Genomic DNA, 13,837 nt, shown 5'->3' on the forward strand with positions numbered 1-13,837 from the left:
TGCGTTAATGGTGCTCTTAGGTTCTCTGAACCAATATTTTAACAATTATGTGAGGTTTTCATTATTAGTCAATATTTATGTAAAGCAATTAAAATTAAATACACAACCACAACACATTTAAATATAAGTTTTATTTTTTATTTTTAAGAATCTTAAATTTGCATCCCACCGATGGGGTTGCTCTTAGGAACAAAACAGAACACATGAAATTAACATTCCGTGATAGTTTTCTTCTTTTTATTATTAGTTCGTGTATGCAGGCAGACTCATGCCCTCACAAAGACACAAATACAATTTTTTTTCTGAAGACAAAAATACATAGAAAAAAATATATGGAGATCATCACCATGTCAACTTTGTATTCATCGCACACTGCATAGTTTTTTCAATTTTTTTTTGCCAAATCCATATTATTTAAACTACATAAATATATGATTAGCTGAAGCTTGACGTTAACCGAAAAGATAGTATCAATGATCATATCACTTTCACAATTTCTTCAGATATCGCTCGCGTAGCTTAGACGCCAGTTATTAGGATCCAAATACTCAGTGTCGAACAGCTTGGGAGCATATCCTTTCTCACGATGGTCTTCGAAGTAGCATTTGTGGAGAGACTCTTTGGAATCAAGAAACTCGCTTAGCCATTTTCCAGATGACCTCATGTGTCGTTTCAAGTTATCATCGTAATCTACGTAATACAGTCCGAACCTCATTTTATACCCTCTCTCCCACTCGAAGTTGTCCATTAACGACCATATGTAGTAACCCTTTAATCTCACATTGTGCAGCCTGTGAATCATCCATCACATGTGTGATATAAAAGTATTTTTCTATGTCTTTAGTTAATTTTTATAAAAGTATTTTTAGTAAGCATATTAGTTAGTGATATATTCGTATATACCTGATGGCTTTACCCATGATTAAGATGTGACTCTTAATAAACTCTTTTCTCCCGTAGTCGTTTGTGGCTTCGGCTACGGTCTTGGTTCCATTGTCGATTTCGTCCATCCCTACCAATTTAATTTTAATCAGAATTTTTTTTTACAAAAAAAAAAGCCAACACCATCACAATGTTTAGTGATTACTCAGTCACATACATGCACACATGTGCATATGAGTATGTATTTATATATTGTTAGTTGGGTTACCATTCTCCATAATATAAATTTCTGGATTCTTGTATTCGTCTTGGATATGTCTCAAGAGATTCATCAAACCCGCTGGATATATCACTATCCCCATTGAAGTTGTCTGCAGATTAAACAAGACATAGTATATAGGTTGTTAACTGATCATTTTCATTTGTTTTTGTGAATTAAAAGCCATCCACTTTAGTAATTTTGTAAGTGAAATACTTTCGTAGAATTAAAAAAAAAAAAGAAATACTTTCGAAAACCATAAAGAAATACTTGACAGATTTTTTCGCAGTCAATTAAAATCCATAATCTACATATAATGTACTCATGTGTAATGTCATACCTTGAGATGTGGTGAATGGTTTTGCTCAGCTGCAGGAACCAAAAAACACAAATTTTCATATATATAGTAATTTTCATATATATATACTATATATATAGACAAAGCCGTGCGATTAAAGAATAAATAATAAAATATATTAGTAAAATAAAAATATAAAATAATATAAAGTACTAATATATGAAAACTAAATTAACAAACAAAATAGTAATTATAAAACAATAATTAATTTTATTTAGTAAAAAGCACTCATTCTTTCAATGTTTCTTATGCCATACTCAAACAAAAGTAAACTTTTATCAACTTTAATTTTAAAAGTATTTCAGAAAATGCATCAAAAACTATAATTTCAATCATTCTAATTACTCTAATTCTTTAATAACTAATAATTAAAAGGGAAAAATGTTGTCAAATAGTTTTAATCACGTTTTATAGTAAAATTAGCATACATGGAAAAATTCCCAAAAGAGCATTTATTTAAATATAATGTAAATATATTTCATATTTGAGTTTAAGATTTAGTTATTAAGGTTTCCGGTTTAGTATTCAGAGAGTGGAGGTGGGATTGAGATTTAAGAATTATATATAATTAGTTTTCTCTATTTTGGAAATTTATATCAGTAATATTATTTTGAAATAAATTTTTAAAAATGTTTTTTTTTTTGTAAATTTGCCTACTAATCATCTACCTATTTGTTACTTAGTACATTATAACTCAATGTTTTATTTATCCTAATTACCAAAGTGCTTTCATCATATAAACTATGTTTTATAATTATATTATACTACCATTAATCTTTATATAAGACTAGTACTAGCCGTAGAAAAGCTTTCGACCTAAAACTAATTGGTGATAAGTGGATTGACTCATCTATCTATTTTATATATTACTAATGATCCCTTCCAATTTCCGATGTGAGACCTTTGTCTCTAATACGCCTCCTCGAGATGATGGCTCTTTAAGCGTCAATTTCGGAATGCTTGGGCAAGGATCGATGGACCGACTTTGGGTTGGATCAATAATGGATCGGGTTGGATTGTTTGGATCGGGCTCTGATACCATGTTAAAATAGATGAGCTTCCAACCTAAAACCAATTAGTTATAAGTAGATTGACTCATCTATCTTATATATTACTAAGGATCTCTTCTAATTTTCGACGTGGGACCTTTGTCCATAATACTAAAACTAGGTTATGCCTTATTTTTTGAAAAAAAAATATTGCTATCATAGGCGTAAGTTTCTTTTCTTCCTATCGAGGCACTGTTCCGTAAATAGAGAGAACAGATTATTTTATTATGCACAAAAATGAAAATGGATAAAAAGTACCTGATAATTTTGCGCCTACGTCGTTGGTATAACTAAGCTCCGATGCATTGATATTGGTGAGAGGGGTAGTGAAAAATGCACCATAGTAATTTAATCCGACAAAGTCCAAAGATTTTTTTAGTTTCTCAGATTCTTCTTTGGTAAATTCAGGCAATCGGACGTTTACATCTTTTTGCATCACCGTTGGATAATGTCCATATGTGAGAGGGCGAAGAAACCTGCACATTCGTACGTAGTTAAGAAAGCAATATGTATGTCCAATATCTTATACATAATCAAACATTACATTAATCAAATCATGAATACATATCAGGGTTGGCAAACAAAATAGAAACGCACCATCCGAGTTGGTACTCGAGGGCGCTCGTCTTGCGTACTCAACATCTTTACCAGAATTTGGATCTTTAGGTTCGTACCAGTGAGATACCAACACTATTCCAATCTTTCCTCCGTTCTCTTGGCACTATATTTCCAAACGTAGCAAGGAAATCATGGAACTATTATTTATAGGGTTTAGGATTATATATATGAAAATTTCTAGCACTAACCTTGACGCATTTTCGGAATTCTTCAACAGCAGCAAGATGAGAAAGGATCTGGTTATGAGTAACTTTGTAAGGCTCTTCGGATGAATCTCCTGAAGGACATTTGAGGACTTCAAATGGAGAGCACCGTCCTGGCGCTTTCTTGCCTTTTGAATAACCAGCAACACTATATACCGATGGCTCGTTAAATGTTGCCCAGTTCTTCACCCTATCTCCGAAATTCTCAAAGCAGAATTTCGCAAACTCCCGGAAATCCTCTCTACATTAAAATTAATTTGTAAGCATTGGTTACAAGAAATAATCAAATAGTTGGAAATTGTTTTTTTTTTTCTTTTTGGCATATAAAAATACATTTTGAAGTTTCTTTACATGCAAAATTACTTACACAATTCTTTCGTCTAAAAAACCACCATACTCCACTTCTAGAGCAAATGGGGATTCCCAGTGAAACAGAGTAATAGAAGGCTGAATCTCTGTTAATTATTATTACAAAATCTTTACTATAAGAGAAGTTGAAATAACTAGGTAAAACCCAGGTTCTAAAACGCGGCCGCGGACACTGTATACGCGCCGGAAAAGCGGTCGGCGGGACGACACCGCCGCGATTAGAACAGAATCGGTCCAAAAATCGGAATACGAAAAAAAAAAAAATTTTGCTCAGTATTCGACTAAAATCTAATGTGATGTGTTGGAACTTAGAGACCTTGTTCTGTTTATCGTGTTCAAGTGTAAAAGATAAAAGAAAGTGTAAAAACGTGCTGTAGAAATGTTCTAAAAATGGCTAACGGCGAGGATCAAATTCTATAATGGACCACTTGCATCTGAAAAAATCTATTATGGACCCCTTATAATTTGAATTTCTTTTAGAATTAAATTTAATATGAAAAGTCAGCAAAATGTCCATCAAACCTAAAAACTTTAACTTATTTACCAACCCAACCAACTAAATCCGAACCCAAACTCAATACCCAAAACCCGGCCCATATTCATTTAACTTTAAATATTTAAAATTATTTTTATCAGTTGTACCAGTTGTACTAGTTGTACAGTTATATCAGTTGTACAGTTATATCAGTTGTACTAGCAGTACTAATTGTACATTTGAACTAGTTATACAATTTATAATAGCTGTGGCATTGTTGTTTTTAAATAGAAAGTGTAAAACACCGATTATAATAATATTTGAGTTTTAAGAATTTTTTTCATATCCGACCTGGATTCGTGGTTAAATCAATAGACCCGATACATTATACATAATCCGGTTCATATTTAATGAAAAAAAAACGTTAATTAAAAATTAGATAGAGCCCGGTAAAAATCCAAAAACTCACTATTAACCCGCTAAAAACACAAAATATCTGATAGTATTTTTTTTAAAAAAATTGATGGAATTACTCATATATTTTTTAACATTACATAAATTTGTGATTCTTTAGAATATTATGAAATTTTATTAAGTTATCCAAATAAAAAATGAAAATATAAAAAAGCTTATTGATATGAAAATATTAGTTTATTTTCGTTATTAATAACCTATTATAAGTTTGTATTTATAGTTTAGATTTAAAAATTGATCTGGAAGTTGAGTTAAAAAATCCTTAAAAAAGAATGGATCCTTACGATAAATCCCTAAATACTTTGGAAGTTTCCTTAAAAATCTCAATCACCATAGCGGCTGATCCAATTGAGAAAGCTGATTTAGATAAAAAAAATCTCCAAAATTCACTCTTCCCTGCATGCATGTCTCAAAGAGCCATCCAACCAACTCTGGATTTTATCAATAGAAATATACTTTCACCGAGAAAACAAAAGATGATGCATAAGCCATCACAAGTCGAAAAAGAATATATTATTTAACAAAATAAATCATTTTAATCAAATAATTTTGTTAAAATTACATTTAATTAGTAAATGATATAAATCAGTAGTTTTAAATGATATATATTTTTGAATAACTTCTTAAAATATGTTTGATGTTTGTAATGATATAAATCAGTAGTTTTAGGGCTTTTACTAATACTTTCACATGTAAAAATATGTTTGATGTTTGTAAAGATAAATCAAATATATTCATAAAAGTTATAGTTACATATGTTACGTAAATGATAATCATTAAATTATTTTGTTTTTGTGTCTTTAGCATAAATGCAGTCACGTAAAACATTGGGAGTGTCGTGCCGATAAATAAAATATTATGTTCTTTGTTTAATCATCAGAAGTAGATGACAAAAAAAAAATCATCAGAAGTGAAAGTAAGAAAACAAAATAAAAGGTTGAGACTTTATTAAGTAACAAGCCGGATGTATTGACTTTGACAGACTATAAAATCTCATAGATAATTTCATAAGCTGGTAAGCCAACACTGATCACTTAGCTGCTTTTACTAGACCTGTCATCTTTCATATCTTTTGAGATTATAAGTACTTTACTCTCCAAAACATCTTTAAACTTCCTACATTCCACAGAGAGACCATCCAATAGCTGCAGATTTCAATACACATCATAAGTTAAAAACGCAAAAGGCCACTTTAATTTTTATAAGAATTTTCAGTGAAGTGTTTATCTCGAGAGGCTTAACATCAAAACTCTGACTGATCCCACTCTTATTGAAGATGTATCTTTGACAGAGCTCAGTCTTGGTATAGGACCTGAAAAAGCTGTTGATTCAGCTTCCATTTCTCAATACTTAGGCCTTGAAAGCAAGATTTTTCATGCATGTCGAGTATGCTATACTCGTCTTTGACACAAGGGATCACCAGAGGTCACATAAGAGATGAGGGAAAAGTGACGGATAGAGAACTTAGAGAGGACAAGCTGTGGTGGTGAATCGTAGTGTGGTGAAGGCACATGGGTTCAGTGAAGATTTCAAGCTCTGGTCTTGGAAGAGAGAAGGCCACGGTGGATAAAGAGCTTCATCCACGATGCAGATGTCATGGAGTCGAATACATGCTGAGCACCGAAGCTGTTGGGATCGCTGGGATCGATGTCTCAATCAGGTTTGGTTGTGGCTCACCAAATCGGCGGAGGAGTTGGAGAATAAAGCTGAGAAGAGGTTGTGGCATCAGAGCTCAAGATAAAGCAAGGGATGTCACGAGTTTTGACGCCATTTAACATGGTGGATAACAAGCTTCATCTTTGATGCCGATGCAGTGGAACATGGTTGAAGACGATGAGTAGTAGAAGAAAAGACGCAGAGAATGAGGAAGAAGAAAACCCTACGCCGGCGACCACAATTTTTTTTAATTTTGTGTTTTTAATTTTATTTTAATTTAGTTTCATTAAGGGTGTTAAAGTAATTTACATGATAGAGGTCCATACAGATTTTTTTTGGATGCTGTAGATTATTTTTTGACCTTTTGGTCCATATGAGATTTTGGTCCTAACGGCGAAGATTAGGGTTGCAGATTTTGAGTTGGAGAAGATGAAAGAGTGAAATGTCTATTTTACCCCTCATTTAAGTTTAAATCGAGAAAAATATAATAAAAACATCAGCTGCTAGTCGAACCCGTGACCTCCACGTTCCTATAAAAAGCTCCGAACCACCACACCACACGATATATATTGTCATATCACTACATTATAGATTAATATGCGTAAAACTAGGCGCCGATTAATCCCCGCCTTCTCCCCGTTTAATTGATTCGGCGCTAGGCCTGGGTCAGCCGCACGCGTTGCGCCTAGCGAAATTCCAAACATGGGGTAAAACATTTAAGAGCATGACTTAATTAAGTTATAAGGTTTTCAACCATTGGCTATAAGTTCATCTATAAGATCGTTGTAGAACTGCACCCCCTCCTTGTTTACACCTTTCCTTACACTTCCATCTGAGAATTGATATATGCGTGAAGTTAGAAGCTAACATTACCTCTTTTCAAATTTACATTTAGATTCTAATTAATAGTATGTGGTTTGGTTAAATGATTACAAGGAAGAATGCGAAGGACTTACGAGGGAAGATTCTGGTCCATGAGATTGAAAATCTGAACCCATTCGTTTTCAATTCCTTCATTAATTTTATATCATCCTATATAATATCACATCCCACGCAATCCTTTCAATATAGACATGAAATAATATATACTACTATTTAATACACATTGGAATTTTTATTTTATAAAACCAGTAAACACATTGTAACAATGACGTACCTTGTACCGGGTATAAAAGTCGACTCCCATATCTGCATCATCCCCATGTTCAACCTTGTCTGAAAGATATGACAATAGCGGTGATTCATTGTTTATGAAGGATTTAGTAATGTAATTTGGTGATTTAAAATTAACATAAAAACAAAATGTGTTAGACTAAGTTATCAAAATAAAAGAAACTATTTCAATGATTTCAACTCTAAGTCCCTAACCATTTGTCGGCCAAAACAAAAGCTAACCATTTCAGATACATATGAAATAGTACAATAGACGATATAAGACATGTTTTGATCAAAAAAAAAAAAGACATGTTTGTTTTTCTTGATTTTGTTAGATTTCGAATTTTATAATCACTTTCTAAGGATATTTTCAATCATGACACCAATTTTAGTGTTAAAATTACGTTAAATTTGATGTTTGATGTCATACTTTTTTTTTGTCAAATCCAACCATAAAATTAAATATTACACCAAAAGTACTATTATATATTATTTGATGTTTTTAATTTTAATTTGTTTTAAGTTTTATTATTTTTAATTGATAAATAATTATTTTATCACATTTAAATATTATGTTTTTTTAATTTTATGTTTATAAAAATTATTTACATTTATATTTTAATTTTAAGATTAGTATTCTTTTATGTATTTATTTATATTAAAAATTACAAACTATTAATTATGAAAAGCACATAAATAATAATATGTTTAGTTCATTTTTAATATACATTTAATCTTATCCAGTGTATATTATTAATTTATATATTTTATAAAATATTAACTAAAATTTTATATTATTAAAAATAAAATATAAAAGTTCTATGATATTTATTTTTTACGATATAAAGTAAATGATAATAATAATTTACTGATTACTTACTTGAAATAAAATTAAAAAAATTTTGACTATGTAGAAATATTAAAAATAATATAATAAAAATTAGTTACAAATTTGAAACAATTAATAATAATAATTGAAATATATTATTAAATGAAATATAATAAAATATGTATATTAGATATTTGGTATGGTGAATTGTAACACTATTCAGTCTACACCAAATTTGGTGGGATGATGTCATTTTGGTGTCTTATTGAAGATGCAATTACACCATTTTGGTGTCCTATTAGAATTGGCCTAAGTAATAGAAAACCGTACTTTATACCAGGAAACATGTGTTTCTTGACAAAAAAAAATACCAGGAAACATGTGTGTAAATTCATCCCATCTTGTGAAGCCTCTCCCAGATCCTTTTTTAGCACCTTCAACCTATAACTCGGAACACATCAAAAATGATAAGATTAATTTATCAATGTTGTAATTAATGGATGTCATTATATTATGTTTAAGATATCATCAAAGGTATACTGACTTGAAATGCAGAAACGGCTGTTCCAAAGATGAAATCTTTGGGGAAATCATGCTTGTGGATTTCGAACTCGAGATCCTCATCGCTTGGTTGAGGCCTAGCTTCAGCGTTGAAGCTAAGGGTACTCTTAAGGGCTAAAACCCCTAGGAATAAAGTGAGAGTAGTGGTAGCCATTATATTATATGAGTGGGTTTCTTGTGAATGTTATGGTTCGTCTACTTCCCAAGCCGTCTTCTATTTATAGAAAAGAAGCCTCAAGTGTATTCTGATAAAAGGGCAGCTTCAAGTGTTGCATTGAGTTAAAGGGAACACTTAATTAGTCAGTATCCGTAGTTTTATTTAGTTGTAAGTCACATGATTAGTCATTATTCCTAATTCTATTATCACTTTCCGTACTGGAAAATTATCATGTTGCAAGTCGTAGATCGTAGATCGCACGACACGTAAACGAATATAATCTTAGTCGCAGATCGCTACGAACATGACCAATATGCTTAGTAAACTAATTACAATTCATCGGCCACAAATATTAGAAACTTGTTTGACTATTTTTCTCAATGAAATAAAAACTGACCAAATGAAAGAATTTATAGTTTGCTGTGAATCAAATTTATGAAATTTTCAAGTTGTGTCATTGTCCAATAAACAATACGAAATGCCTTTAATGACTTTTAAAAGGTTACTATAATACTTTGCTCAAAGCTTTAGCATTTTATTATTCCAATCGTATCTAGAAGTTTTTTTCCAAGATAGTTACATATGAAGAAATAAAAAGGTGAATTGGTGAGATAATCATCATAAGAAAAATATTTAATAAAATAACCATGTAAATATTTTCTAGAGAAAAATTTGATATTTTTGCACATGTTTAGACCTTTCGTTCTTCCAACAAGCATGAGTGATTTTTGATCAAAACTAACGCAATATATTATACTATATTTATTAACCCGATTCATATCAATATCATATCAGCACATTTAAAAATGAAACAGAAAGAAAAAGAATGAAAAAGGAAGAAAGAACCAAAATAAGAGAGAAACTGATAAAGATAAAAGAGGAGAGGAGACATATGAAAAAGAACAAATGAAGAATGGGAGGAAAAGATGAGATAAATGAGAAAGAACTAATAATGTTATTTTGGATAGTGGGAAGATCACGTCCATGTCACGTCTTTTTCTGGGTTTAAGCTTTTTCTTTAGAGGAATTGCACTGTATAATAATTAAACAAATTATATTTTATTATCTAATTAAAAAAAATCTGTCCACAATATTCAATATTTTTTTATCATATATACCAAAATGCCATTCAAAAATAACCTGTTAACTGTTTTTTTTCTTTATTTCAAATCTATATTTTTTTAATCACCACCATCTATACAATCGGCACTACTATCACCATTAATTGTTTCATTATCTCCACCGTATTTTTTTTGCTCCAGTCCCTCTCATTCTCTGCTGCGGTTACATGTACCATTTCCACCGGTATCATCATATACATTTATCTTCTACAGCGTGAGTGACTCAAAACTGATCGAAAAAGATGAGTAAGTTTTATTTACTATGTTCTATTCTATAATATGCATATATAATAGATATATGTATTATGTTTGTTCTATTTATATTACGTAACACAATATATTTTGTTACTATAATATTTTATCGTGTTTCATTTTATTTGACAATTACTAAAAAATATTTTTTTTTTGAAATATAATTTGTAATTTTCTTAAGTTCTAACCATCTTTATATATTCCGGTTCGGATATGTTTTATTAACATTTTTACATAAACAAATTTACATTTTGAATCTCGGAAAGTGTGATTTGTTATTACATATGCAGATTAGTAATGAGAAACTTACAAAAGAATAAATATGTGCAAAATAGAACTATTTGGTATGAATTTTTATATAGTGGTTGGTAAGATTATTGTTGTAATAATTCTTAATAGAATAGTGATAGATCAAGGGCATTTCCAACCACAACACCAAATTTAGTGTTGAAATTACACCAAATTTGGTGTTTTGCTGTCAAAGTTTATATTCCATCTCCAACCAATACACCAAATTCATTTTTTTATTACTTAATATTACAAACTTTTTAATTTTGATAATTTAGTACATTAAGTATTGGGAAATTTTATGTTTACTACTTCTGAAAATAACTTGTTCACTGAGTAACAAAAAAACTCTTATGCTCTTGTTATCCATATATATATAATAAATTATTATTTAAATAAATAAATAAAAATAAATTAAATAAATAAATAAATAAAATAAAATATTTTTTCAAATTTGAACTTTTTTATAATTTCTTTTTTATTTCTTTTTCAAAATTTTGTTTTTGAAAATCGAAAAATATGTTTGAAACTATTGTTAATTTTTTTAAAGTATTTATTTATATATTTATTCGAATCTTAAATTTCACATTCCAAAAACCCTACCACACTCCTTAACTATAAACTATAAGTCTAGATTAGTTAATATTAGGGGTATAAGTATCTTTTACCATTCATTAAAAGTATAGGTAAAAGTGATTACTGTAAACATGAAAAGTGATACTATGAATGTGATATATGTGGTAATTTTTCTTAGGTATTTATGATTAATTATATTGATCACATATAAGTTTATATTTATTTATTAGAATTCAGTAATTTTATCTTTTTGTTAATTTATATATGTTATTTTTGTTTTAATTAATTTGTATACTTTATTTATTTTATTTAAAATTAGTCAAAATTAAAGTTTTACACATTTAAAATGAAAAGCATTTTTATTTTGTTACAATTTAATGTAACTGATAACTCATTTAATTATATTATTAATTAAAAATATAAATACAATATTATTTTAATTTTTTAGTCGTATGAAAATTAAATAAAAATGCAATATATATGATATATTCATTTTAACTATAAGTTAAAACTAATTAATAAAACTAATCTATCTATAACTAAATATAAAGTAATAAAATATATTATTTAAATATTTGGTGTGATGAAGGTGTAACAGTATTCATTCTACACCAAATTTGGTGGGATGGTGTAATTTTTAGTGTCCTATTGGAGATGATATTACACCAAATTTGGTGTTTTAGTGTCCTATTGGAGTTTGGCATTAAATAATTTCTTTGAATAGTCACATCCTATGTGATTACTTGGAAGAGAAAATAAGTTCAAATACTGCAACAGCTAGTTTAGTTAGCCTTAAACCAGCGCAAATGACTCTAAATACCATTAATATCAAATTCCATTTCTTATAATAAGCATAAATGTAAAATAAATACGTAACCAACGAATACAATAAAGAAATAACCAAAACCTTTTAAAAGCAGTTCGACTAATCTATTGCGTTAGAGAAGAGAGTGACGAAGTGTCTGATCCATGGCTGCATCTAGAGAATTTATCATAAGAACATTACATCTTGGGTTACTTTGTTGTGGGTCTTTAACATGTTTAGGTACTTTCTGCTGGAGGTGTACTTTATGTCTACTTTTTGTATTTTTGTTCCTTAAATACCCCTTTTGAAATGAGAGTTAAAATCTGGTCAAACAAAAAGTAAACACTAATTAGTTTTTTTCTGTTACAATTAATTGGTAAGTTTATTGAGTAGTGGGATTTGTTTGAAACCGTTAAATTAAAATATGTTAAACTCAATCGTTCGGTAAATTAATCAGGCTAACACAATTGTTTTGTGGTCAGATATATGTGGTCAAGGATGGTAGATGCAAAATATTAACTTTAATTTTATTACCTTGAATCGCCTTAAGTAGGTCATTGAGGTCATTGTTAGGGTTATGGTCTAGGTAGAATGGTTGTGGGAGACAAATGTATGGTTATGGATGAGATTACGATGGATGTGGTCAATGGATAGGTATGGTAATGGATGGGATTACGATGGGATTACGATGGATGGGTTAGGATGGAAGTGGTCTTGGAAGAGGTCATGATTAAGATGGTTGTGACCATGTCTCAAAAGTAGAGTGGATGTGGAGTAGACGCTTGTTTCTGGGATAGTTGTGGATAGAATGAGGTTAGGTTATAATGGTTGTGGTCATGGCTCAAGTTAGAGTGGATGTGGTCAACCATTTTCTGGGAAACTTGGTCAACCATTTTTTGGGAAACTTGTTTGTTTCAAAGAGCCTTGAGACCAACAATTATCTAGTCCAAAAGATTCTCTGACAACTAAACAAAAAAAGAAGATCTTGATTAATAAGAAAATTAGGATTTGGAACACATAAGGAGTAAAATTAGAAGGTAGTGAAAAGTGTAGAGAGTTAATACCTTTCAACGACAGATTTATCGAGTTCATAGTTACAAATGTCATAAAGGACCATATCAGAATTTGCGACAAGATATATGTCATTGCCACAAAAGAAGAAAAAAATATGAACATGCTGAAGTTGAAATGAGAATTAATATAATGAAATCAAAGTTGATTTTTTCGGTTTTGTTGAAGAATCTTGTAAGCATCAACCATGAAAAAAAAATTGAGATGGAGAAGAAAAGAGAGAGAAAAGAATAAAGTGTAAGAGATAATGGATAAGATGAAATAAGAGGTTGAGAATGTAACCAAACCACGTATTCTTAATTTTTTAAGTCATAAGGGCTTTTTAGAGAATTTACAAGCACAAAGTACTTCACATGTTGAAAGTATGTCTGTGTAAATAGAGAAGTGAAAAGTATGTCTAGATGTAAAATTTTCATTTATCATATGTTGCCTCTTAACACTTCTTTTGTGCACTTCTTTCATGAGAGTCTAGTACTGCGGATGTCAACAGAGGAAGATGTGGCCGCGGAGATGGCAGTCTCCGGGACGATAATGAGCGGTGTGTGGAGCAGGTCAAAGATGACGTGGATGATGTTTGCTAAGTGATTAACAAGATGCGGATATATGCTTGACCACGACCATGCTTCGTCATCTATACTATCAAAAGCAAAATACTTCATAGGTTTTTCTCTTTTAACAC

General features: G+C 30.2%; 1 pseudogene; it reads right to left on the reverse strand.

Moving 5' to 3' along the window:
- Positions 1–209: 209 nt before the first annotated feature.
- On the reverse strand, positions 210–9,145 carry LOC106451286 (annotated as a pseudogene).
- Positions 9,146–13,837: the final 4,692 nt, after the last annotated feature.

Source organism: Brassica napus, chromosome A5 (assembly GCF_020379485.1).
Source record: "Brassica napus cultivar Da-Ae chromosome A5, Da-Ae, whole genome shotgun sequence".
Lineage (NCBI taxonomy): Eukaryota > Viridiplantae > Streptophyta > Magnoliopsida > Brassicales > Brassicaceae > Brassica > Brassica napus.